Below are 26741 nucleotides of genomic sequence, written 5' to 3'. Positions count from 1 at the left end.
TTATCTTCTTAGGAACCTGCACCCATGCAGCCAAGCATGGCTGAAAATGTCATTTAGCTAAGATGATTGGTGATCGTTAAAATGGTCACTAACTTCAAGTGACGACTTAATGCTACCGGCATTGATACTGTCTTTAATCAAGTCCATTGTCTCTCATTTTTTGACACCAATTTCATATCTTATCCTCTCTCCTTACACCTCCTTTCCATCCTCACCCTCTGCTCATGGCCCTCTCATTTTCTTTAAAAAGTTGAAGCCACCAGAAAAGAATGTCTGCCAGCTCCTGCTGCCACTTCCACCCACCTGCCTACATTTCTGTGCACAGGCGCCTCTGCCCCTCCCAAAGGCAGCCACTCACTTGCACTCCACCTTGCACCCAGCCTTGCCTGTTCAAGTTCTCCTTGCTCTGCTTTATTGATTTATTCAGCTATCCTGGTTGTTTCCCATCAGTACCTAAACATGAGGTTATTATGTCTCCCATTGGGACTCCAACCCTCTCTTGATCCCTTTTCAGCTACTACCCCATTTCCTTTCTTCTTCTATAGCTGAAATTTGCAACGTATTTTCTGTATTCTCTGTTGCATATTTTTCTTTTCACATTCCCCTTTGAGCTCATCTAATCAGGTTTTTGCTACCACCATTCCACCCAAACTGCTCTCATCAAGATTCCTACTGATCTTCCTGTTGCTTAATTCAGTGGTCAGTTTTCAGCTGACTTTGTACTTGATTCAGCTAAAGTATTTGCCACATGCAGCACCCTTCCTCCTTGATGCACTGTCTTCTCATGGCTCTCAGGAAGCCATGTTCTTTGGTTTCTCCCTGCTTCACCTGGGACCCCCTCCCAGCCTCCTTTCCTGATTCCTCCTCGACCTCTTCATGTTGGCGTGCTCTGGGACGCAGCCAGAGGGCCCTCCTCTTGTTTCCATCAGCACCCCCTCCCTCAGTGATCTTACCCATCTGTGATTTTAAATGTATCCAGAAGCTGATATGCTACGTGCTCCAGCTCAGCCTTCACTTCTGCACTCCAGGCTCGTGTATCCACCTGCCCTCAGAGAGGCAAGCCCTGTCCCGCTCGCCCTGTGTGTCCTCCACCACCACCGAGTTGTCACTGTATTCTCTGGTTGGTGGTTGCCATCTCTGTGCCCTCCACGGGAATGGAAGCTCCACGAAGGAGGTCTTTTGGTTTACTATTATGGCCGCAGCACCTAGAAGGATAAATGTGTTAGGTTGCAATATTCAGTGAAGACTAATAATTCACTGTTATGCCCTGTTTCAGCTCTCCCTATGTCCAATGGTACTTTAACCCTTCATTGATGGTTCTTGTCTCTAAAATCTCTTTTTTTTTCTCTGAACCCAGAAAAAGATAGATGTTCATATACGTTATTAGCTACAACTGTGCCAGGCCCCAATTTTAAGTGCTTCTCATGTTTTATTTTTTTCCAACAACTTATACGCACTATCATTAAAATTCACTTTTCAGGCGAGAAACAGGTAGGTTAAATGCATCTAAGATCACACTGACAGTTAAATGCCAGGGACTCAGGGTTTGAACACATTCTGGCTCCTCAGAATACATGATTCATAGTAACTGCCCTCTGAAATAATTCCAGTATTACCATACTAGACCCTCATCCAATTTTCTGAAAGCCAATAGTGACCCACTTATTATTCTCATAGCACCCAGTTTTATGTGCAGAATAACATATATCCTTGCCACATAAACTGTTAGGGGTGACGTGTTCACTCTTAATGGAGTTGTGCTAGAACTACCTACTTACTACTAGATTACTCACATCTCCACAAACTTTAAAACTACACCCCTACTAAGCCTGTTAATATTAATAATCCACTTATGAGACCAGTGTTTCTGATCTTTTCCCCTCCAATTCCTAGCAATTACCATTTTATGTGCCTCAGGCATGAAACAGCTCTGGCCACCGACACAGGCATCAAACTAGGATGAACTAAGGACTGTACATCTGCTTTGCCCCTGATTGATATAAGAGCAACACCACCAATCAGGTGTCTCCTTGCCCATTGCCAGGGGGTTCTAAAATCTCTTAATCCATTTGGCAAAATATCATTTTTTCTGGACAACCCTGTTTAATTGATCTCAGATGTTTTAGTATGCAGTATTAAGTATATTTTCATGATTGATTTAGGGAGGCCATCGAAGAAGTCGAAAGATGTTTGACTTTAAAGCCAGGCACTTCTGAGCTTAAATTCTTGCTCTTCCACTAAATAGCCACAGAACCTTAGTCAAAACATAGCAACCCTAGGCCTTCGTTGTCTCATTTATGATGTGAAATGACATTTCTATATAGGGCTGGTAGGATAAATTAAAAGTAGAATATATGAAGCGCATCTAACGTAATTCTTGGCACATAATAGGTATTCAGTTATAACTATTAGGTTACTGTCCTTAGCTGTACAGATGAGCTTTATAATTGCTTGCAATTCTAATAATCTTGAAATTAAAATTTTGCTATTTTCTCCTTTTAAATGTTGGCAATTGGTCTTTGGGTTGAAAACATAATTGTCTAATATAACATTGTTTCTGTGGTAAAAATTAGATTTGACTTACGTTATTCAACTTACAGAGTCTTTCTCAGGAATTTACTCTGCTACAGAGTTCAAGGACTGCCTTTCAGTAAATTTTACTTAACTAGAATGCTTAGGAATGGAATGTTCTGGAGGAACTGAATCTCCCAATTAATGAGAAAGGAACTCATTTCATGGGGGAGGCTCTTTCTAAAATGCCTTATTTGTACACTAAGCATAACTCCCAAGTGTACAGTGAGTGCACAGTAAATACTTGGTTACATGTCTTTGACCTAGAGACACTCACCTGATCTCTTCTATATTGAATTGCCCTGAGTTATAGAAAGTGTAGGTGATGCTGCTGAATACAAACTCAACATAGGCCTACAAATATCTTAAAAGAGCCTTTCGGCTCTGAATTCTAAATGTCAATAGTAGCTACATTCCTGATAATTACTTATTGCTTGTACCTACTTAGAGGAAGGATGGTAGATGGCCCTAGTTCAAAGGAAGCTAAACTAAGAAGTCTAGACAATGCATGCAAATGTACCTGCCCGTGTTCCCGTGCACACAGGGGGTCTCGGTCTCTCTCTCTCTCCCTCTCTCCCTCCCCCCCCCCCCCTCTCTCTCTCTCTCTCACACACACACACACACACACACACAGTTACATGAATAAGAGCAAACTGTTGAATTCAATATACAGTCCAATATAGATCATAGATCACTGGGCAATATGTGGCAAGTGCCAAATTAACAGGATGCATGTAAGCTCTGTGATTTCAAAGGAGGAATGATTAGCAAAGGCTAACGATGGTGAGAGAAGGCTTCCTGGGAAAAGTGAGATTGGAGCTGGCACTAGAAGATGAGTCGGATTGTGCCTCGTGATACAGCTTCTGAGGTTGTCCAGCCAGAGACGAGGGGATGGTTCTCAGGCCAGTCCATACCCACCTCTGGGAGGACTGGGCAAGTCTGGTGATTGCTTTACAGCTTCCCAGGGGAAACAGCTCATTATCCCTAAGTCATATCCTATTTGTCACTGTGATTTAGTGTTTTGTGGACTTTGGGTCAAGACTGAGGGTGGTTCTTAAGTTGGAAGGGCAGGAGAGGGAGTTTCGGACCAAGCCTGTTGTGGGGAAGTGTTTGAACCATTCGTTTCCTGTGTGTGTCTGACTCTTCGGAGGTGGGTTCATGAGGGCAGCCACTGGCTGTGGTTTTCCCTCGGGTGATGTGATGGATGATTCTGTGGGAGAAGGAGAAGGAGAGTCAGGCTTCAGACATAAAGAAACATGGCACCATTCATAAATCCCCCACCCCCTGAAAACCAAACAGAGATTATGCTACGTGGCAGGGACGGGAGCAGTGCGGTGGCAGGAGAGAGCTGTTGCACAGGGTGGCGCAGAAGTAGGTTTGCAGTTGTGAGCACTTGAAACACAGAGTGCATTCTTGTATTATTATTTATTAGTTATTGTATTTTTTCCATACAAACAACTGAAAACCTACTTTGCCCCACCCTGTATATTGGTGTACTTTCTCAACTCAGGATTGCTGACTGGGAGACTGTAGCCATCATAGCTGGTTGTACTAGCTGGGGGTGTCTGGCCAAGAGCCCACAGTCTTGTTCTGGCTTCATGTGAGTCATGAGGGGCTCTCTGTTGGTAGAGGCTGAGATGGGAAAGGAAGGGCCATCATTGTCACAGGGTAACAGGCACACTTCTCCATGGCAGCTGCGATGTGTGCTTAGGTTACACGACCCTAAACAGGAAAATAACCTTGTCTTTTTTATTGAAGCAAAATTGACTTACAATATTATGTTAGTTTCAGGTATATGACAGTGATTCCATATTTATATACATTAAGAAGTGATCACCATAAGTCCTGTCACCATAAAAAGTTAGCACAGTATTACTGACTATGTTCTCTATGCTGTTCATTATATCCCTAGGATTTATTCATTTTATAACTGGAGGTTTACACCCTTTAATTCCCATCACCTATTTCACTCAGGCCTTCCACCTCCACCATTCCTCTGGTAAACCACCAGTTTGTTCTATCTATGAGTCTGTTTCTATTTTGTTTGTTTTTTTTTACTTGACATTTAAGTGAAATCATACAGTCTGACTTATTTCACTTAGCGTAATACCCTCAAGGTCTAATCCTATTGTTGCAAATGGCAAGGTTTCATTCTTTTTTATGGCTAGGGTGTGTGTATGTAACATGTTCTTTGTCCATTCATCTATCAGTGGACACCTAGGTTTTCTCGATATCTTGGCTATTGTAAATAATGCTGCAGTGAATATAGGGGTGCATATCTTTTTGAATTTTTTTTGATAAATATCCAGAAGTGGAATTGCTGGATCATATGACAGTTGTATTTTTAAGTTTTTGGGGAACCTCCATTCTGTTTTCCATAGTGGCTGCACCAATTTTCATTCCCAACAACAGCGTGGAAGGGTAAAATAACCTTGTCTTTTTAGAATCTCCCCAATTTCAGTGCCTCTCTGTATAAGACAGTGAGCTTTTTGCAAAGGCTCACTCATGCAAAAGTATAACTCATGTAAAAGTATAACTCATGTGACAGTGATCTTGAATCCTAGATGTTGTGCTTTGGTAAACACCCGGACCATCGCTGGTCCCTGGCCTGCTTGTTCATTGCTCCCTAAATAACAGGTGGTGGGGGGAACTGCTGGCTCTGAGCAATTGGTTCTCATAAAATTTCCTGGAAGTGCCCTAGACATCATCCTGTTTTTGCAAATGAGAAAACTACCTCACAGCCTGTGGATGGATTTGTTTGAGGTCAACAAGTTCTATTTGCTGTTGACTAAATTTATATATCTACCCCACCTTCTTGGTCATCTTGACTTGTATGTTTCCAAGGCTCAAACTTGACATTTCCCCAATGGAACCCAGCTCCCGCTCCAGGCCTGGCCACCTCAGCCTTCCCTGTCCTAGCAGCTGGCATTTCATCCACCTCAGTGCTGACACCTCAAGTCTGGGAATTTCTTGGATTCTTCCTTATTCCTGATCCTACCCTCAGAATCATCAGCCAGTCCTGATCTCTCTGCCTCTGGGTTTATCTGGAAACTCTCTACATGTCCTCATCTCTATGACCACCTCCCTAATCTGAACCACCACCATCTCTTACACCTTCAGTCTCTTCTCCGCTCAGTGGCTAGATGGTCTTGTAGAAACAGATCTGAGCATGTTACTCCCTTCTCTAGGTCAGTCTTATGTGAATCCAATGGGCTTTCCGTTGTGGTCTGTGAGGCTCCGTGTGACCCCTGCCTCCCTCCCACATCCTGACTTCTATTTTCTTTGCCTGTGATGCTTCAGCCTCATCAACATTATCTTAGATTCTTTAAAATAATAAGCTCTAAAATTAAATGAACATTGTGCATATATTTTTTACTATTAAGTCTATTGCAAAGCTACATATATTTTCAAATTAAAATACAATATTGAAGGAAAGGACAAAATATAAATGTTCACATAGATTAGTATATAAATAATGCAAAATATTGAGAAATGTAGTTTAATGAAGACTCAATTTGAGCAAAATATGCATCTCTTAAGCACAGCATTTCTATAATTGCCACGGAGCGAGAATCTAAACATTCTGTGACTATTCAGAGGTCCCCCATTTCTTGGTGTGTTCAGGGAATTCTATTCCTTACATTTGGGGGGATTGCCTGGGCAGGAGCTGACAGCTGTGTGCAGTGTGTGGAGGAGGAGGAACCCCAGCCCAGGGAGGGGACTCCCCTGCATCCACTGGCCTCAGGGATGGTCCGTGGAGGTGGAGGTAGGTAGCACAGTGGCAGCTGGGGAGAGGAGGGAACAGTGCTGCTTTAAGACCCAAGCCCACTCCAGGGAGAGGACCACCAGGGCTTGGCTCTTGGCCTCCTGGCAGGCTTAGAAAAGCTCCTTGTGAGTGATTTCATCTCCTCTTCTAGGGACTTGAGTGTTTTTAGCATCTCTGCCATCTCCTCCTCTTGCCTGAGCATTTGGATCTCTCTTCCTTCAGTTCTTAGACCAGGGAAGTCATTTCCTGCCTCAGCATCCAGTAGGTCCTGGCCCACTTTCTGTAAGCGTTCATAAGGCGGGTGTACTTAATGACCCCTTGCACCTGGCATCATCCAAGGATGACCCGCTCCTCACACACTCCTCTTTCGCCGCGTTCAGCACCTAAGTGAGTTGGCATTTCTCTTCATTCTGTAAGGCCAGTGCTTTGTGAGTCTGACTATAAATACAAGACCCACCAAGAAGCCGATGACAGGTGGACACACCAGTGTCTACCACTGGAGGACGTGGGAATGAGGTGTGGATGCAGACCATGGGGCAGCTCCACCGCCACCTTGCCCAGCTCCACAGAGGACCATAGCCCCTCCCGGACCATCTGCACAGGGACTGCCCCGTCACCAGGGAGCCTCCTGCCACTATATTCCACTCAGAACCCCAGCAAGGGCCTGATTAGTCATCAGTGATATGGTTGGGTTGGGGGGAAATTTGTAAGTAAAATATCCTTGTCTCTATGGCTACCTAACAAACATTCTCCTTTATTTCTAGCTGTATGTTTTGTATCAGTATAAATTAAAAGATAGTCAAAATATTTTTAAAAAGCTCTGATTGCCACAGAGCTTTCAAATGTATTCTTTCCACCCAGAAACTCGTTTTTATCCATTAGTTCCTCACTTAAATGTCGCTGCCTTTAGGCCAGTGGTTCTCAACCTGTGGGTCGCGACCCCTTTGGCGGTCGAACGACCCTTTCACAGGGGTCGCCTAAGACCATCCTGCATATCAGATATTTACATTACAATTCATAACAGTAGCAACATTACAGTTATGAAGTAGCAATGAAAATAATTTTATGGTTGGGTCAGAACTTGAGGAACTGTATTTAAAGGGCCAGAAGGTTGAGAACCACTACTTTAGGCCTTAGTTAATTCCTCTACCAAACAAGTTCTGCTATATTTGTCTCTATCACAATACCTGGCATCATTTACAACTGTTTATTGGTTAATTTGGTTATTTCCTATAGTGGTTGCTGTCAGGGAAGGGCCTATGTTTGTTTTGCTCACCCATGTGAATCCCCCCCTTTTCTCTCCAACTCAGCTCCTATTACTCTGCCCTTCCTTTATTCCACTCAACACTGGTTTCCTTGCTGCTCCTCAAACATGCTGGGCTTGCTTCTGCCCCAGGGCCTTTGCACTTGCTGGGCCGTTTGTCCAGAAGGTATTTTAACCCAGATATCTGCATGGCTGATTCTCATTTTCTTTACTGAAAAGTTGTCTTTTTGGTGAAGACGTCTCTGGTCCCTGTGTCTAAAACTGTACCCACCCTGACACTTCACTGTCCTCCGGTGCTTTATTTCTCTCCCTCAGAATTGCCACTGTCTATTACATGGCACATTTTGCTTATTTATCTTCTTTATTGTCTGTCTCCCCCACTAGAATGAAAACTCCATGAGTTTCTGTTCTGGTTTTTTTTGTTTGTTTGTTTTGTTACTTCTGTATGCCCAGTATCTTAAATAGTTTTGGGCACATGGTACTCTATAAATTTTTGCTGAATGAATGAATAGTTGCATAAATAATGTATGCTCAGTGAATGGTACATAGTGGGCACAGTACACTTCTGTTGTAGTGAGCTATACATAAAATGTACCATGTTAACCATTTTCAAATGTACAGTTCAGGGGCATAGATACGCTGACATCAGTGTGCAACCCTCATCACCATCTGCTCTGTACGCTTTTCTGAAATGAAAGCATCCAAGAGTAAGTGAGCAACTGAATGAATGTAAAGCAGGTTTACAATGTCGGTCCCTTGACTTGGGGCCCAGTGTTCTCTGCTCTGCATTGTGCTGAGGAGGAGGGAGGGTGAGATGAGTCCCAGTACCATCTTAGGAGGCCTGGTGGCTACAGCGGAGATGCTCAGCAATGTGGCACATGTTCTGTGTGGCTCCCCGTGTAAGTGATGAGGACCCTACGCCGTGCTCCCTTCTCCCCGCCATGCACACCTATGTCCCTTCTTCCTGACCTGAGGATGTGACTCACTTCCCACCATGGGACGATGTGAAAGGGAGGTGCTTCTCCTTCGAACCTTTCTTTCGGGTCCCACATCACGAGAGGACCCCGGCTGCCTCCCTTCGTGCCCCTAAGAGACTGTGCCACTGATGGCAGGGCACTGCTGATTTTTGATTCTAAAATAAACACAAAATGTTAAGTGCAGGTCAAAACCATTGGCTATGGAATTCTCCCAGACGGATGGGAAAGAGGGTTGTTTCAAGCCCGGGAATAGTTTCTTCTCACGGGCTTGTTGAATTCTGTAGAAACCTGCATTTCCATGCACTTCCCCATTTCAGGCCCTTCCCTGCTGAAACCCACAAGGCAGGTCCCACTGTTCTCCATCACATGCCCTGCCCTGGATCCCTCCGTGACCTGGCCATGGTGTTTTCCCTCCATGACCCCATTGAAGTCTTGAGATAGAAGGATAGGGCAGGCACAGCTCAGTGTTTGGGATCTTCTCTGCTGACTCCCTAGCATTGTGTGTGCTCCTTTGTGTGTGCTCCCTCGATGTTCCTGAAGCTGTGATTGTCTGGGATGCGGGGAGAGGATTAGAGTGCAGGCTCGACCCCAGAGGAGCTCAGTACAGTGTTGCTGCAGGTAGAGCTGCCCTACCTGCTACCTCACGCTGCCATGAGGGACAACTGGTCTGCACACAAAAAGGTGTGTGTGTGTGTGTGTGTGTGTGTGTGTGTGTGTGTGTGGCGTGGGGGTGCAGGTAAAGGCCAGGGGAGACTTCACAAAGGCATCTGTCAAGGCTAGAGGTCTGGTGGTGTGGCAGACGGGGAGCAGTGAGGCAGAGAAGTCAGGGTGCAGGGCGGGGTTGTGGTTGAGTCAGCTTCCCATCTGGTTCTTGTCAGTGATAGGCAGGAACTGGATTTAATTGGGAGTATGTGCATCTCTGTTGTCAGCTGTAATCATTGGTTGTTTGGCTTGCTTCCTGCTTCACTGGGGACATTAGGACCTGTCAGGAAATTCCTGTGCCTGCACAGATGTGGTTGGTGCCCAGCCTTGCAGGGTCCAGGGTCAGTTGTCATGTTGCTGGTAGAGACAGTATTCAGTGTTACCTAAACTAGTAGGGTTACTCAGGGTAGAAATATAACAGTGTCCTGGTAGATCATTAAATGGTACTTTATGAGAGTCCAGACACACACACACACACCAGTTGGTTTAATCTATTTTGGTAGATTTTATTTTTACTAGTTACATCCACTTGAAAAATCACTAGTCTGTTCTCTTTATCTTAAAGGGTGCTAACCCTGGTAGTCGCTCATGTGATAAGACTTGGTGTTGGATCGTTACTTGCAGCATTGACAATACTTGTACCTCCAGCAGCGTGCGCGCCATTCATTACCTCCTGATCAGCAGAAGTCATTAAGGAAACCTTTGAATGCCTTACTGAAAGGGGGGGGCGCTACCCCTTAACTGGCAAAGATTTTTCTGTTCTTAAAATTAAGCTCACAGCTACTAAACAGATGAAAAAAATATTGTTATTTTGCTGAAATGATCTATCCTATTCCGTTTTCACTGGGAGGAAATTTTTGACTCGGGGGCAGCTTCCCTGTCAACCATGGAAACTTGACAACGCTGAATGGGCCTTGTCCCATCTTGGCTGTCTTTGTTCTCCTGGATGACTTGGTTTCAGCCAGATGCAGGCCCGTGGAGGGACATACTGCTGTCTTCCAGTTGGGAAATGTTGCTGTTTGTTCCACCACAGTGGCCCCTGAAGAAGTGGAAGATGCCACTCACATTGGTTGGATGACCAAAATAGTACGATGCCAGTTGGTTCATTTGGTTGGAGCGTCGTCCCATACACCAGAAGGTTTCACTTGTAGGCCAGTATTCTTCTGGTGAGTGTATCCTATTAAATTTTCAATGGATTTGAATGCAATTGGTCTCTGGATGTGATGATTCTCAGTGAAGTCTTCCGTGTGCAGAAATACTGAAAGCTGTCGTGTTCAGAGAATCATTCTCTCTCTAACGATTTCCTGTAAGAACCTAAGACTCCCTGCCCTCCGTCAGGCTAATGGTTTTTCCAGTCCGGCATGCTGACGCCGATTGTGGACTTCAGGGCGTCTCTGTGGGAGGGCCTGGTGACCCTTTTGCCATCACCTTAAAAAGTTAGGGGTGTGGTTCAAATACGGACAACTTCCCTTAATCAGCTCTTATGGAGCCATTATTCATATGATTCTTGAGTTTGTCTAAATTGCTTTCGCAGCAGTTTTTATTTTTGGCCTTTACCATCTGGAGGTACGTGGCAGCCAGTGTGAGCGCAGCGAGTCAGGATTTGCCCATGTCTCCCGCGGTTTCCACACATATTCATTGGATTCGCTCAGAATTGATAAATGTTACATTGTTGACGCGTGTCTTTTAGACCATGTCCCTCTGAACCTTGTCACCAGTTGAGTTCACAATGATATTTTCTTCCCTTCATTTGCTGCAGGGGCTCTGCGAGCTGAGACCCTCTGCTGGGTAGCTCCTGTCTGAGAGTAATGAGAAGTGCATCAGAGTCCTGGGCTTAGTGTCTGCCTGCCTCCCCCCCCCCCCCCCCCCGCCCCGCGCTGTTTCCTGGCTCTGTGGTCTGGGTGCTTCACCAAATCTCCCTGAGGTCCAGCCGCCTCATCTGTGAGGTGTGGGTGACATGTACTGTCTCATAGAATTGTATTCATTCAGACTCTTAGTTGCAAGTGATAGAAGCCCAGTTCATCTTATGCAGAATGGGGGCGTTATAGCTCCTGCGGCTGGGAAGCCAGGCACGGGGGCGGGGCGGGGGGGGGCAGCTAACTTTGGTGTCACTAGATTCAGCTCTAACAGTGCCCATGAGAAGCTGACTCCTTCTTCTTTTAAATTCTCACCCAAGGATATGTTTAGAGAGAAGAGGGGGAAGGAAGATATCAATCGGTTGCCTCCCATATGTGCCCCGATTGGTGATTGAATCTGAAACCTAGGTATGTGCCCTGATCAGGAATCAAGCCCACAACCTTTTGGTGTATGAGACGATGTTCCAACCAACTGAACCAATGGCCGGGGCAGGACTGACTCTTTCCTTCTCTCTCAACAATGCCTGTCTTTGTTCTTCCTAGGATGTGGTGCCAAGGGGCCACTAGCAGCCCCAGATTCTTATCTTACCGACTCAGTCATCCAGCCAAAAGAGAGCCTTTTCCAATACAAAAATCAGAAAAGTCCCATCGTGGTCTCTGAATACTTGACTTAGAGCATAGTCCGTTCTTATCTCCCCCTACCACCTTCTTTTTTTTAAGATATGTTTTTTATTGATTTCAGAGAGAGGAAGGGAGAAGGAGAAAGAGAGATAGAAACATCAATGGGAGAGAATCACTAATCAGCTGCCTCCTGCACGCCCCCCACTGGGGATTGAGCCTGCAACCCGAGCTTGTGTTCTGACTGGGAATTGAACCCTGACCTTCTGGCTCATGGGTCTGTGCTCAACCACTGAGCCACACCAGCTGGGTTGTTCTTGTCTTTTTCACTATGGCCAGGGAACAGAGTTTTCTGGCCCTGCAGTGGCCAGAGGAAAGGGTTCCCCATAGAGAAGAGGGTCTTTCCAGGAGAGTGGCAGGGCCTCCGCAACAGGGTGAGGTAACGAGTGGCTCCCCCCGTGGTGGGAGGACTGAGGTGATGTGGGCAGAGAGCCTCATGCAAACAGAATTCCCTGTGGATGGAGTCCACTCCCTCTTATTTTACTACCCAGGGAATGCAACTTCTTTATATTGGCTCTAAAGCCACTTTAACCTGTGAAAGTGATTCCACCTTTAATACCTCTATCAACTTTTAATTCGACTTACCCTTAACCTTGAAATGTTTTGATAAGATCTATTTTAAGGGAGGCAGGGCAGAGGGAAATTTCAATTAATCTTCTTTTGTTATTCAGTCAAAAATTACTCATGGAGAATCTACCATATACAAGATACTCTGGAGTTCTGGGAGGATGGAAAGGAACAAGGAAAAGCCCCTTTCCAGGGTGTCTAACTGGTGTAGGTCATGTGTGTAGTCACTGTGCTCTAAGGTAGACTATGGGAGAGTGCTGTCAGGGGAGTGGAAGCTATAGGGAGCACAGAGTAGGGCAGGAGCCCCTCCAGCTGGGAGAATGCGGGAGGGCCCGGTGGGGAGGTGGCATCGGAGCTGAGCCTTGAAGGCGGGAGGTGGACTATAGGTGTGGGATGTAGGGGGCAAGATGGGGTGGCAGGAAGGAGCGGCGAGGGACAGGGAGCTGATTCATTCATTCTTGGGTTCACTTTGTTCGAGGCTCTGTGTGGCACTGGGCATTCAAAGTCAAATAGCAGTTCCACGCTCTAGTAGGGGAAGAACATCGCAAAGAGTTGCAGGTGCCCAGACAGATGTCTGCACAGGGCCTGGCGAGGGCACCACTGACTCCTTCCTGATGGTGCAGGGTGTGAACCAAGGCCTGGAGATGGGATGGGTGGTGAAAGATGAGTGTGAAATGATGAGCAGTTTTGCATTTCTGGGGCAGGAGGTTCACCAGAAGGAGCGGAGGTGGAGCAGGCAGTAGAGGGCCTTGAATGCCCGTTCAGAGGTTTGGCTGGGATTTTTAGGCCAGGGGTGGGGAACCTTTTTTCTGCCAAGGGCCATTTGGATATTTATAACATCATTCGAGGGCCATACAAAATGATCAACTTAAAAAGTAGCCTGCTATAACCCATGGACACAGACAATAGGGTGCTGAAGGCCTGGGGCCAGGGGGCGGGGGCGGCCTGGAGGGGGGTCAATGGGAGAAAAAGGGGGACATATGTAATACCTTAAACAATAAAGAATTATTTAAAAAAATTAAAAAATACAATTCAGTCTAGGAGGTGAAAAAAAATTAGCCTGCTATATTTGATCAAGCATATAATGTTTTGGCAGGGCCAGACCAAATGATTTTTCGGGCCTTATAGGACCCACGGAGTTCCCCACCCCTGCTTTAGGCACTGTTCTCCCAGGCAGGCATTGTGGGGAGTGACCTCTGCAGCTGCTTGGGCCCCCCGACTTGGCTTAATGCTCTGCAATTATCTTGTTGAAATTCTCAGTGCTCTTTAAGTCAGGGCCCCGCATTTCCATTTTGCACTGTTACCTCCCCCCCGCCCCCGCATCCCCCCAAGTTACATAGTCTGGGGGGTGGTGACATGGTATGTCTAAACCAGTGATGGCAAACTTATTATTAAATAGGTTCCTCTGACACGCGAACTCATTTTTTTGGTTGATTTTTCTTTGTTAAATGGCATTTAAATATATAAAATAAATATCAAAAATATAAGCCTTTGTTTTACTATGGTTGCAAATATCAAAAAATTTCTATATGTGACACAGCACTAGAGTTAAGTTAGGGTTTTTCAAAATGCTGACACGCCGAGCTCAAAAGGTTCGCCATCACTGGTCTAGACTGTGCTTTAGGTTGTGTCCCGCTGCAGTGGGGAGAGAGCAGGGGCAGAGGCGGGGCGGGTTGAAAAACTGTCCCAGAGTTTTGAGGAAGAGAGATGAAGGGCTCCATGAGGATGTATACTGAGGATAGAGAGGGGATGCCACCTGTGGTTGCCAGGGCTACAGACTGGATGGGAAGGGCAGGGGCGAGAGGAGCAGAGTTGGGCACAGGGACTTCTGCTCAGCGCTGTCCCCTGAGGCAGGGACTGACTTCCAGTGGATCAGGCTGGTTTTCCAAACTGAGACTAGAAGACTGTCTTAATATTTCCACTCGCAGCAGTAAGCGAGAGCTGACATTGGCAGGCTCATTCAGGGAATGCAAAATAACCAGAAAAGACATTCGGAGGCATTCTGGAATCCAACAGATGGACCAAGCAATCCTGTTAAAAACAGTAAATCACAGCTCGAACTTCAGTTAATCAGAATCATATTTCTCTCTTCTTATTTAATTTTGAGACATCTCCCTAAGTAGTTTGCTATTTTGGTTTCTATTACTTAAAAGACCTTGTTATTATAAAGCGTCCTGCTTAGAGGTGCCTGGCACATGGCCTGTGAGCCAACAAACCTGAGCATTTAGGAAACGGTCTTCTCTCTGAGGGTCGGAAGTGGTGATTCGTCTCTTACAAGGATGATGCATGAGTGAATTTACTTCCCCTTGTGCAGCTAACATAGAAATGAACACAGCTGTGTATTTACCCTCTGGTTTTCAAAAACACTCTTCGAGAAAATAAAGGTGGTGCTGAGCTTTGCTTAGGGTCCCGCCCAGAAGCGGACAGGTTGCATCCCCGGAAGCAGGCGCTGGGCAGTGGGGAGGAAGGGCTTGCTGTTTTAATATGGCGCTTGGTTTCCTGCCTGGCGCAGACATAGACAAAGCACTTTTGATGCAAGGACAGAGGTCAAGGCGGTGCCGTCCAGCCCCAGATGCTGTGCGGGGGCATCTTGAAATCGAGGAAGCAGCTCAGGGCCAGAAGGCACCAGGGTGAGGCTCATGGGAAGATTCAAGGGCTCCACTCCAGCCTTGTGGACAGATGGGTGTCCTTTTCACATGTTGATCAAAGTCTGGGCCCCAGGTGGGTGCAAAGGCCACTGCAGCTCTTCCTGTCCTGGTGGTGTCCCTGGCCCCTGGTCATCCAAAGTGGCCTTCACTAACTCGTGCACCTTTTCTATTTGGTACCATCCAGGTGTGCCATACGCTGAGCATGGAGATTATTCCTGCTGCCCTTCAAGGGGGTTGTGGAGGAATACCTGGTGTCATAATTGGGAGCCCGTGCAGTTGGTGAGGTGAAAAATGAAGCTGCCCTTGTTTTGGTCGTTTGCTCTCGACCATTACGATGTACTTGATTTCACCGCACACTCCTGCACGGCTGCGCTGACACAGTACGGGCTCTGGGGCCCGGATGGTGAGCACCGCTCAGGCGGAGGTGCCTGTAGACACTTGGCCAGTTCCTTGTTGTCTCCCGCGGCACAGAGTATCTTGCTCTGTGCACAGGAGGCACCTGCAGTTGAATGAACCCTGTTGTACTTGTCTGGAGAAAGATGCTCGCCATCTGTAGAGTGTGAACGGAGGCTTCCAGGCACAGGGGCAGCTTTGTGCTATAACGTCCCCAGCATCTCCCTTGGCCTCTCTTGGCACCTAGAGCTGTGAAGGCAGACCACTGCCCCCTATTCCCCAGTGCCTAGGGCAGGGCTTGGCTCAGAGCAAGTACTTAATAATAAATAAATATTTATTATTATATTTATATAGTGAAGAATGAATAGGATACACCTGTCTTTCTTACATTATTGTCCAAGTTCATTTCTAAAGATCTTGGCTTTCTCTTTCACCTCCTGCTCCCCCTCCCCTCCAATTCTCAACACAGTGATTGACACACAGCAGTCATTTGGTATTTAATAAGTGGCGGTAGGTACACTGACGAGGATTAGAAAGTCTGGATTCCAGTCCAGGCTTGCCCACTAGTCTCGAGACCTTGGTTAAGGAGGCCGGGCATCTGTCTGGGCCGGCGGCAGAATCCTGCTTTGTAAAATGGGGCTACCCGTTGCTGCTCTGCGTATGCAGCTCGGAAGAAAGGAGGGATGTGAAATGCTGGGAAAGTTATGTCTCGTACCATGGGAGCACTTGTTCTCGTTACCGAAACATGTTGGAACCCCACTTATAGGATGTGCAGGTAATGTGTGCGCACCTCTTTCCCATCCACCCTGAGAACTGGTGGCTTTATTTTATCTAAATAAGTGGAGAAATAAATCAGATACACTGTCAGTGAGAAAATTTGGAAGTCACAGTAAAGTGTAAATTTGAAAACAATAATTACCCATAAGAGGGAGCTGAGAGAGAAACACTATGAACCTTGTGGAATATTTTTAGCGCATTTTCCTAGGCAGGTGCGCACACAGGCACACACGATGCGATGTTAGTCATCTAACAGTTATTTTTGTATCATTTTCTGAAGTATGTGGCTGTGTTAGTCAGCGCGGACTGCTATGACAAACACCATAGCCAGGGTGGCCAACACGACATTTGTTCTCAAAGATCTAGAGTCTGGGAAGTCCAAGATCAAGTGCCAGCCGTGGTGTCTGGTGGGAGCCCACTTTCTGGTTTGTAGGTGGACGCCTTGCTGTATTCTCACATGGACGAGAGGGATCATCTGTCTATTCTTATGGGAGCACTAATCTCCTTCATGAGGGCTCCACCCTCCTGACCTCCCAAAGGCCCCGCCTCCAGATACCATCACATTGGGAATTAAGTTTCAACCTACAGATTTCTGGACGACGCAGTCCATAGCAATGGCTGATTCCAGGAGAGGAAAGAGCCTTGTCTTGCCATTTCTCCTGCCACTTGCTCAAGGCCGGTCTGGTGTGAGTCAAAGCAGGTATTTGCTAAATACCTAATAGATTTCTAGAACTTCAGGGCTGGAGAGATTCTGAGCTATAATTTAACATTCTCATTTTAAATACAGGGAACCTGAGGGCCTGGGAGGAAACAGGCCCAGGGCCCGATGGCAGCAGCGCTGGCATTCCGAGCCCTGCCTGCTCACTGCCACTCCCTGCGAATGAGTTAAAGTGCAGGTGCCAGGAGGGCCATCAGGTTGGCACTTCTGGCAGCCAGGCCAGTGTCTGCGTCTCCAGGTTTGCGGGCACTGCTCTGTCTCAGGATAGTGTCTGGATATCGGAACAGCTATCTCCAGAGGAGCCTTTGCGCTGCTCTCACACCGTTCTGCTGATTTTCCGTGCCAGCCCACATCTGGGGCTCCCTCTGGTATCGCCATTTGTATTGTATGCAGACTCCAGAGCTTGATTTCTCATTCAAGTCTTGGTGGGAATTTATTCGCTTGTGTTTTTCCTTCGACTATCTTAACATGCCTCTTTCCTCGCCTTGTCTTTTGAGCACAGTGGAAAGGGGTCCTCCTTTCGGCAGGTGGTCCGTCCCTCACTCTCTCACAAGTGTGTAGCTCTGCCCCTCCCTTTCTGTGGCTGTCTTTTGAGCGGTCTTTCACTCACTAGCAAACATTTCACATTTAAGGCCCCCTGTGTGGAAAATTCAGCATCTGTGAGCCTCCTGTCTTGAACAATCTGAGTCTGAAGAGAGATGATGTGAATATAGGAAGATGATAGCTCAATTTATATAATTTATAAAGAGAGGGGCAGAGACAGTGCCCCGGATGCTCAGTGGCAGGACGCCTTCCTCATGGTCACGGGGGTTAGGGAGACGGGTAGGCAAGGCTTGTAAAGCAGGATGACTTGGAAAGAATGAGAGGGTTTGAGCATTTGGAAGCTGCAGGTGAAGCTTCCAGGCAGAGAAGGGAGTATGAGATGAGAAGGGGTGAGTCCCTAGGTGGGGTAGGCAAGAAGGAACTTGGGGAATCCTGGGGTCTGGGACTCAGCAGAGGCAAGTTGAGTCTTCACTTCGAGGGCCGTGCCTCATGGCCGCCTCATCTCTACTCGCCTCCCGCTTCCAGCCCCTCACCTCCTGCTCCAGCCCCCCACCTCCTGCTCCAGTGCTGGTGCAGCTAGCTTTCCTCTGGGGTGGGGCTCCTGACAGGGGTCCATGGACTGCACAGGAGCCTTTGCTGGGTTTCAGGTGACCTGGGAGCTCCCTGGAATTGTGTGCATGGCTGTATCTGTGTGCACTTTTTCCCTCCAATTTTCTGAGCAAGAAGGTTGGCACTTGGATCAATTTTAACAACTTATTTTAAGAACTCCCAAATCATCAGGTTTATTGGGGAAAGTTGCATTCAGTGTGCAAGCCTTCCTGTCCTCAGGCACAGTTCACTGACCTCCTTAGACTGCACCCCTGATGACCGGGACTGTCTCTGGTTCTTTTCTTCTCTCCCCACCCACACCACCCTGTCCAGAACTTGGCCTTGGGCACATGGCTATTGGTAATGTTTGTTCAGGGAATAAATAGCTTTGATGTGGATATCAGTCCACATGTACGCTGACCTGTGACAGAGTGGACGTTTAGACCAATGGGCCACCTCTAGGATCCCGAGGCTCGCCCTATGGGGAGCAGACCTTTCCAGGCTGGTCTCCCTGCCTGGACCCTCCTGATTCAGGCCAGGGACAGGCCTTGGCACATCCTGCCAGCAAGCTAAGGGCTGGGCCTGTCTGCCCAGCACCAGCCAAATGCAGTCTGAGCTGTCTTCTCTCAAAAGGGCTCTTATGCCCCATGATCCCCAGGTGTAACGCTGGACCCGAATGTTCCTCTCTACCTGTTGCTGTGTGCTGGGAATGCTTGGGAACCTCATCTCACCAATCCTGACCTGAGAACGGCTTGTGCCAGCAGCACCCCATGCTCGTCTCAGTCTAAGCCAGGACTACCTGTAGCTGTAGGGCTTCTGGTGACTCCGCACCGTTTCCAATCAGGAGCTCCGCCAGGTGGACGTGAGGTGCCCAGCAGAGGGCGGGCCTCGGGCAGCAGCCTTGGCGTTCTGTGACGTGGGTGTGCATGTGAGTTGTGGCCCATCAAGAGCTGCAAGGAGCACGATGGGCGGGGCATTGGTTTCCCTTTTGACTTAGACCTTGACTGCTGTAGAGCACGGTGGGAGAGGTGAGGGGGAGAGTGGGCCCTTCAGAGGATTTCAAAGTCGTTTTTCCCTGTTTAGAAAAGCACCAGGTGAGCATTTGGTTTCTACTGTTAAGGGCTTTGGCCTCACTTGGAAAGAAAGCAACTGTGGCACGTAGCATTTTAGGGGGACAAGCCAAGTCAGGCAAGTTCTCACCTGGGTGGGGCCTGGGCCCTCCAGCCCCAGCTCAGCCCCACCTCCTTCAGGAAGCGTGCCTTCTACCACTCCATGCCCCTCTCCTCTATCTCACCCTCATTCATTCAGCAGCTCACTGGTTGTCTGATGCGCCGAGAGGGAGACAATAAACAGATACACACACATCCTATCGTCAGAGTTTTCTGTATTACAAGGCAGCTCCCAAGTGCCCGAAGAAATTTTGCGATGTATGATGATGGGAGCTGGGGAGGTGGTTGGTTGCTGCTCTTGCTTCTTCAGAGATGGCCTGTTCACTCTCTCTTATCCCGAACCTGCAGAATCCTCACCACTTGTTTCCGTCTTAAACATCTGAATGCATTTGTAGCCCCTTCATTTGTCCATCCACACAGACAGGCGGAAGACAGGACTGCAGAGAGAAGACGACTCAGCCCCAGCTCCAGGGAGCTCACCTTTCATTGCTTTCTCATTGTTTAAATTGCACTGGGGGTTTTGTTCCCCAGCATTAACTCTAAGCTCTCGTCTTAGATATTTCTGGAAGACTGAAAGTTGTGTTCGTCGGTGGATTGCTGGGACTGTAGTCCTGGTGCATCTGGTAAACGAAAGGCTTATAAGGACGGGTGTCTGCAGAGTGAGCCTGCCTGTCAGGGCGGTGAACACCCTGGGGACTGCCACCTTGCTAGACATCTATATGAGAGGCTCTTAGTCCTGGTTTGGAAATCCAGAATGGCAGGACTTGGGAAAAATGTCTCAATAGGCAGAGATCCCCAACGTATGTCTGTGCTTGAGGCTTTCCTGAAGAGTGAAAAGCCTAATTCATGCCTTTTCTTTATGCTTCCACTTCTTTTTCTATTTTTTAAAGAAAGAGATGTGTCAATTGAAGCCACTTAATTCATTTTTCATGTGGGTCAGAGCTGCTATTGTCACACACCTTTGTCTAATCACACTTCAGACTTCTGCTGAATTGCTTGCTTCATAAATTAAGTTTAATGAGTAGAAATAATGAGCATGCTGCCTGCCTGCCCAGCGTGGCCTCGGGGGCAGCATTCCTCCCTTGCCCGTTGTGGGAGGGGGCACCTTGCTTGGGGAGCCGGGCTGCTGGGACTTGAGCAGGTCATTCGTCCACAGTGGATCACAGATGTGCTTCTTGGCAGACGCAGCTGGCCCACTTCGTCCTGATGCCAGAAGGATTGTCATTGTCTTAAAAAACACACACACAACAAATATTGACTTAAAAAAGTCAGGCTCTGGGATGGGGCCAGGTTTGATCTTAAAGCAAGTTGACCTGTTTTCATCCCAGCCTTATCAAAGCCTGCTGTGTGATTCTACCTCCCCAACATGCTTGTATTGGTGTCCCATGAATTGAACGCCTGATTCAAGCGGGAGAGAGAGTGAAGACCTTGTCTGGGGAGCTCGGTTTCCACAGGGCCTGGGACTGAGTCTTCGTGAGGCCTCCTCAGCTAGCCTGCGGATGCTTGCTCCCTGCTGGGGGGAGGGCCTTCTGGACAGGGCAGCAGCTACCTAGAGCCAGCATGCAGGGCTTTACCGCTTATACAGTGTTTTACATCCTCCTATTTGACCTTGACAGCTAACTGCCCGGGGAGGGAGGCCTGGCAGGGGGCACTAGTCTTTTCCACAGAAGAGGACACTGACGCTCACAGAGCTCACAGAGGAAGGTGGTGAACACACTGGACGCTGGCTCAGCACGGGGCCCTGTCTGTGGGAGCTTCCACGTCTCTTTGTCCTCTTCCTCACTTGGTTAAGGGGTTCTAGCTATGGTCCAGAAACTAACCCCAAGTGTGTGTCGGATCTTGTGTCCTAGGCCAGCAAGCTCACTCCTCTGGAAAACCTTGGAGAGCGAACTCTACAGAGTGTCCTCCTCACGTAGCAAGGGCTCAGTTTCCGGAGACTGGGGGAACCCCATGGCAAGTGTGCTATCCAGAGGAAGCATGCTGAGGAAAGGGAGGGGGGGCGATTTTCCCTCTGACTTTTCCTTGCCTGCATTCTGGGTTTCCTCCTTTGGGAGATAAGACCGCTCCTCCTCGCCCGCTACTTTGGTTTTCTGGATTCTCTCTGAGGCAACAGTCTTCACCCAGATTTTTACAGTGTCTCCAGTTATAAGAATGGTATAATAAAAAAAACACCAGCCCTGGCTGGTTTGGCTCAGTGGATAGAGTGTCGGCCTGCAGACTGAAGGGTCCCAGGTTCGATTCTGGTCAAGGGCGCATGCCTAGGTTGTGGGCTTGATCCCCAGTGGGGGACCTGCAGGAGGCAGCCAATCAATGATTCTCTCTCATCATTGATGTTTCTATCTCTCTTTCCCTCTCCCTTCCTCTTTGAAATCAATAAAGATATATATATACATATATACATATATATGTATATATATGTATATATATATACAAACCCCCCCCCCAAAACCAAAAAAAACCCAAATCAATTAATTCACTTCAGTTTTTAAAAAATGTTTTTATTGATTTTAGTAAGAGAGGAAGGGAAAGGGAGAGAGAGAGAGAAACATCAATGCGAGAGATATTGGCTGCCTCCTGCACACCCCCTACTGGGGATTGAGCCACAACCTGGACACATGCCCGACTAGGAATCCAACCTGTGACCTCTTGGTACATGGGACAACACCCGACCAACTAAGCCACACCAGCCAGGGCCACTTCAGTTTTTTTAAGTCATTGTAGCCCACAAAAAATATTTATAAGGACCAGAGACTTAGCATCATGAAAAACAACCGTAATAATAGTCCTTTACATTTCTGTAGAGAGCTTCAACAATTAGAAAGAATTCTGAGTTGGGGAACCCTGGGGAAAGCGCAAGTTTCAGGAAGGAGGGCAGGTTCGTGGACTCCTGGGCTATGCGTAGTGAGAGATGCCTGTACAAGCACATCAAACTCATGGCCGGCCGCGAGGTTGACATGCTTGCTGTGAAATGTCCACCTGGAGACATTGGTAGGAACTCTGACACCTGGGCTGGAGCTCCGGAGAAGAACTAGGCTGGTGGTGCGGATTTCAGACCCATCGACACAACTCGCGCCATTGAAGCAGGGGCGTGCGTCTGTGTTCCTCCACCTCTAATACGCTTCTCCAGAGGATGTTCAATGCAAGGCCTGGATTGGGAGCCATTACCATGTTTGGAGTGTAATAAAGGCTATTCAATTATTTAATATTTAAATAGTTAATAAAGGCTGTTTAATAAAGGCTATTCCTCAGGCCCCAGGAAAGACCTTGTAATGCAAAAGGAACATTCAGTAGGTGAGTGCAACCAACAGATGAATTTAGTCTGCAATGGGAGTGTTGCTAATTGAATAATTAATGGTTGGCAGAAGGCATGCTGGTACACGGTCGCTGTGGTGACACCTTGTATGGCTGTGTATGTGACCAAGTTCTACTTAAGTTTACTTACCTGGATTCTTGTGGTATACTGCACAGTTAGAAGTAACTCTGAAGTACATTCATAGTATTTGCAGATTTTGGATTAATTTTTAGATGAATATCCAAAGGTTGGCTTCTTTGGTTATAGAGGACACACATTTTTATGACTCTTTATTGTTACCAAGGCAACCGATCATTCCTGCCAGCGAGAACTCTGGACTTGCTGGGGCAAGAGCTTCGGGGTCTCTCTCACCTGAAGGGTGGCTCCTCCCTGGGTTTTCAGGGTCCCCTCTGTGGGCACCATGAAGGCCTGGGAGAAGCTCTCGCTCACCAGCCCACTCGCAGTGCCAGTGAGCACCCTCCTCCTTGCTCGCCACGGGCACACACGTGACTCAGACCAGCCCTGCTGCTGGCCTGCACTGGTGGCCTCGGAGCCGTGGCTGTTACCCAGGTAATTATAGCCAAGGAGGAGCTCTGCCCCATGAGTGCTGTGTGAGGCGGGAGATGTGGAGATGGGAGACGCTCCTGCTTGGGGGTGGAGAAGGGCTTCGCAGAGGTTATGACGATAATTGAATTAATGGAGATGACTAACGGCTCGGTACACCTCGTTCATCGTCCCGCGGTCTCTGGCAGTCAGAGAGCTCTAGCTGGGGGCGCAGGTCAGCAGGCGGAGGCCCGTCTGAGCACCAGCACCGCGCGCCCAGCCAGCACTTTCTTACCTTTTAGTTTTTGAGGTATGAATCTTTAACCAGGTATTTTCCAACCTTCATGTTGTTTAATGCTCCTGAGGAATCATTTTAAAAGTTGGAAATCTTAACTTATTTATGACTGAGTTGATTCATCTCTCTATAATTAGATGTATATAATATGTAGAATATATATCAAACTGTAACAGATTCTGATCTCTTTTGTGGAAAAAAATAAAGACCTCTCCCAGTGGGACACGGGAGGAAGGTGTTGATGAGCACTGTCGCGCTCACATTTGCGGGAGAGCACCTTTCGCTGCTCCAGGTCGCGCGGTGCCACTGCTAGAACGCCTGCCACTTCCGAATGGTGACAGATGTGTGATTCTCTCATCTTCAGATCTGTAGGGCTTTCCCTAATGCAGAAATCAGTGTCTTTTTTTTCAACTTAATTAAACCTTTAATGAATATTTTATCAAATGAACTCCATATCTTGTATTTCATTATTGATGTTGTTTGTGAGGCCCTTCCTCGTTAGCCTAATTGATAAATGAAGAGATTACCGAGGAGGGATGATATTTCAGAGACAATGCTTGGGAGCCGGGGAGAGAACGTCTGAGGGTGCAGACACGGGCGTTCCAGACGCTGCAGCAGAAACTGGGCTGCTGAAGTGTGCGTTTCACCTGGGTGACAAATTGAGGGTGTGCATCCTGTGAGAATGAAATTGCCCTAAATGTGAGACTGTTCCCACAGCATTATGGGTAGGACACAGCACAGACAGAGCAAGGCTGTGGGTGCAGAAGGGCCGAGTCAGGGTCAAGGTCACTCCCATCCTAGCTGGGGCACTGAGGGGCAGCAGCGAAGCAAGTAGGCAGGGTTTCTGTCCTCCTGGAGCTGTGCTCTGGTGGGAAGAGACCCACAGTAGACACGCACACCCCATAGGTGGGGCTTAGAGTGGCGGAGGAGACACTGAGGGGAGGAGAAGGGGGAAGGGTGATGCTGTGATACATCTTGGGTGGCCAGGAAAGGCTTCCTTGATGGGGTAATACATGAGCAGGGCCCTGAGGAAGAGGGGGAGCAAGCCTTACAGGTAGCCATGGGATGAATATGCGAGGCAGAAGGGGCCGCAGGCACCAAGGCCCCAAGGAGATGGGGTGTGTGTTGTCTTGGGAAGAAAGTGAGGTGCATTTGACAGGATTGGGGGTGGGAGAGTGGAAGGGCTGGACAGAGAATCATGGGAGACTAGTTTGTATAGGGCAGTGATGGCGAACCTATGACACGCATGTCAGAGGTGACACACGAACTCATTTTTTGGTTGATTTTTCTTTGTTAAATGGCATTTAAATATATAAAATAAATATCAAAAATATAAATCTTTGTTTTACTATGGTTGAAAATATCAAAAAATTTCTATATGTGACACGGCACCAGAGTTAAGTTAGGGTTTTTCAAAATGCTGACATGCCGAGCTCAAAAGGTTCGCCATCACTGGTATAGGGCCTTCTCAGCCCCACCAAAGGCCTTGGGTTTTATTCTGAACTTGGTGGGAAGCCATCTGAGGATTTTGAGGAGCAGAGGGATGCAACTGAATTTAGGTAATGTCACCTCTGCTCTCTCATGAACTTGAGGAGATGAACTAACAAATTCAGTCGTAGGAGAAGGGAAGTTACTTGTGCTGTAACAGAGGTTCCCCTGCTTATTTTATGGGAAGGTCCATAAGCAAAAGGAATATAGCACAAGTGGAACGAAGTGACTCCAGATCCTGCTGCTTCTCTCACGCAGATGTAAACCGTCCACAGTTCGGGGGAATGAGGCCCGAGCCCAGCGAGCTCACTGTGCCTGGGGGACACTGTGCTGGTGGGGATGAGAACGCTGACTGTAGTTCTCTGCGTCAGGGTGCATCCCCCTCTCTCTGAGGATTGTAAAAGCTTCAGGAACACCCTGTCGGTGTTGAAATGATGAGCAAGTGAGGGGAGAGGGAGGAAAAGGCGGTCGGCTGTTCTTCATCTTTGAAGTATGAAGAAAGCAGAAAGCACTGTTACAGGCTGGAACAGTGGTGCTCCCAGGCCACCCAGGCAGCTGGAAACGTTTCCTTCTGAGCCTGATCTCCCCACCCCCGCTAACCAGCAGGTGGGCCAAGGCGGCGCCCTGGCCCTGCTGGCCCCCAGCCCAGGAGTGCCACGCGCCCCGCTGCGCACCTGAGTCACCAGCAGAGATGGCCGCAGTCCCAGCCAGCTTTGCAAGAACCTCAGTCAGAAATGATGATGTTAGACTCCGTTCTGCAGGGAGCTGCTGCTTTTCTTAGAAGGTGTAAAAAAAGAAAGACGTGACTAAGGTGGAATCTTAGAAGAAGGAAGAACAGAAAATGTCTTCAGCAACGGAGCCCACCAAGTCTGGCAAAATCTGACTCAGGAGTGTGTGACGGACAGAGAGAGAGAGAGAGAGAGAGAGAGAGAGAGAGAGAGAGAGAGAGAGAGAGAGAGAGAGTGTGTGTGTGTGTGTGTGTGTGTGTGTATGAGAGAGAGAGAGCGAGCGCACACCTCTGAAAGGAACACACACACCTTAGTTTTATCCCACGAGACCTACGCTGACATCCAACCTCCAGAGCCATAGGTTACATTTGTGTTTTATTTTTTTTAATTTTTTTTATTGATTTCAGAGAGGAAGGGAGAGGGAGAGATAGAAACATTAATGATGAGAGAGAATCATTGATTGGTTGCCTCCTGCACGCCCCCTACTGGGGATCAAGCCCACAATCCAGGCATGTGCCCCTGACTGGAATCGAACCTGGGACCCTTCAGTCCGCAGGCCGACACTCTAGCCACTGAGCAAAACCAGCCAGGGCACATTTGTGTTTTTTGAAGCCACTACATTTCTGATAGTTTATTATAGCAGCAGTAGGAAACTAATGTCACTTACCCATCTAGATTTTAGGTGCCTCAGTTCTAAAATGGGGCCCAAAAATGTTATCTGTCTGAAAGCTGAAAATTGGACCATGTGATTTCCCCCCCCCCTAAATTCCTTCCAGTTCTAAGATTGGCAAAATGAGAAAGTGATCCTAAAAGAGCATTGCAAAGTTCAAACGGAGAGGGCAGAAGTGAACTATTATTGAATATCTACGGTGTCGGGTGTTGTCCACGGTTATATCATTTAATTCTTACAGCCATCTGAGAAACATTACAGGGTTCTCACATTCTTTTATTCTTTCAACAATTATTGGAGTGCCTACTATGTGCCAGGTGCTGTGCCGGGGATGCTGCAGTGAACAAGCCGGACAAAAATCTTGCCCCTCAAAGGTTATACTCTTTAGGAGGCAGACAGTAAGCTTTAAATGTAATAGCTAAGAAGATGGCAAATGATGTTGGAATGGGAATAAAACAGAGCAGGTCGAGGGCCGGCCATTACTGTGTTAGGGATGAGAGAATGAATG

The 26741-nt window shown here is 47.6% G+C and overlaps 1 protein-coding gene and 1 pseudogene across 1 annotated transcript in view; one reads left to right on the top strand and one right to left on the bottom strand.

The window, feature by feature from the left end:
* The window catches only part of CACNA1D (calcium voltage-gated channel subunit alpha1 D), a 301466-nt gene that overhangs the window by 79402 nt on the left and 195323 nt on the right, over nucleotides 1-26741 (top strand).
* On the bottom strand, nucleotides 1905-2049 carry LOC132215943 (small nucleolar RNA SNORA48; annotated as a pseudogene).

Source organism: Myotis daubentonii, chromosome 14 (assembly GCF_963259705.1).
Source record: "Myotis daubentonii chromosome 14, mMyoDau2.1, whole genome shotgun sequence".
NCBI classification, from domain to species: Eukaryota; Metazoa; Chordata; class Mammalia; order Chiroptera; family Vespertilionidae; genus Myotis; species Myotis daubentonii.
Note: the sequence above shows the minus strand (reverse complement) of the source record. Positions and strands in the feature narration are given on the sequence as shown.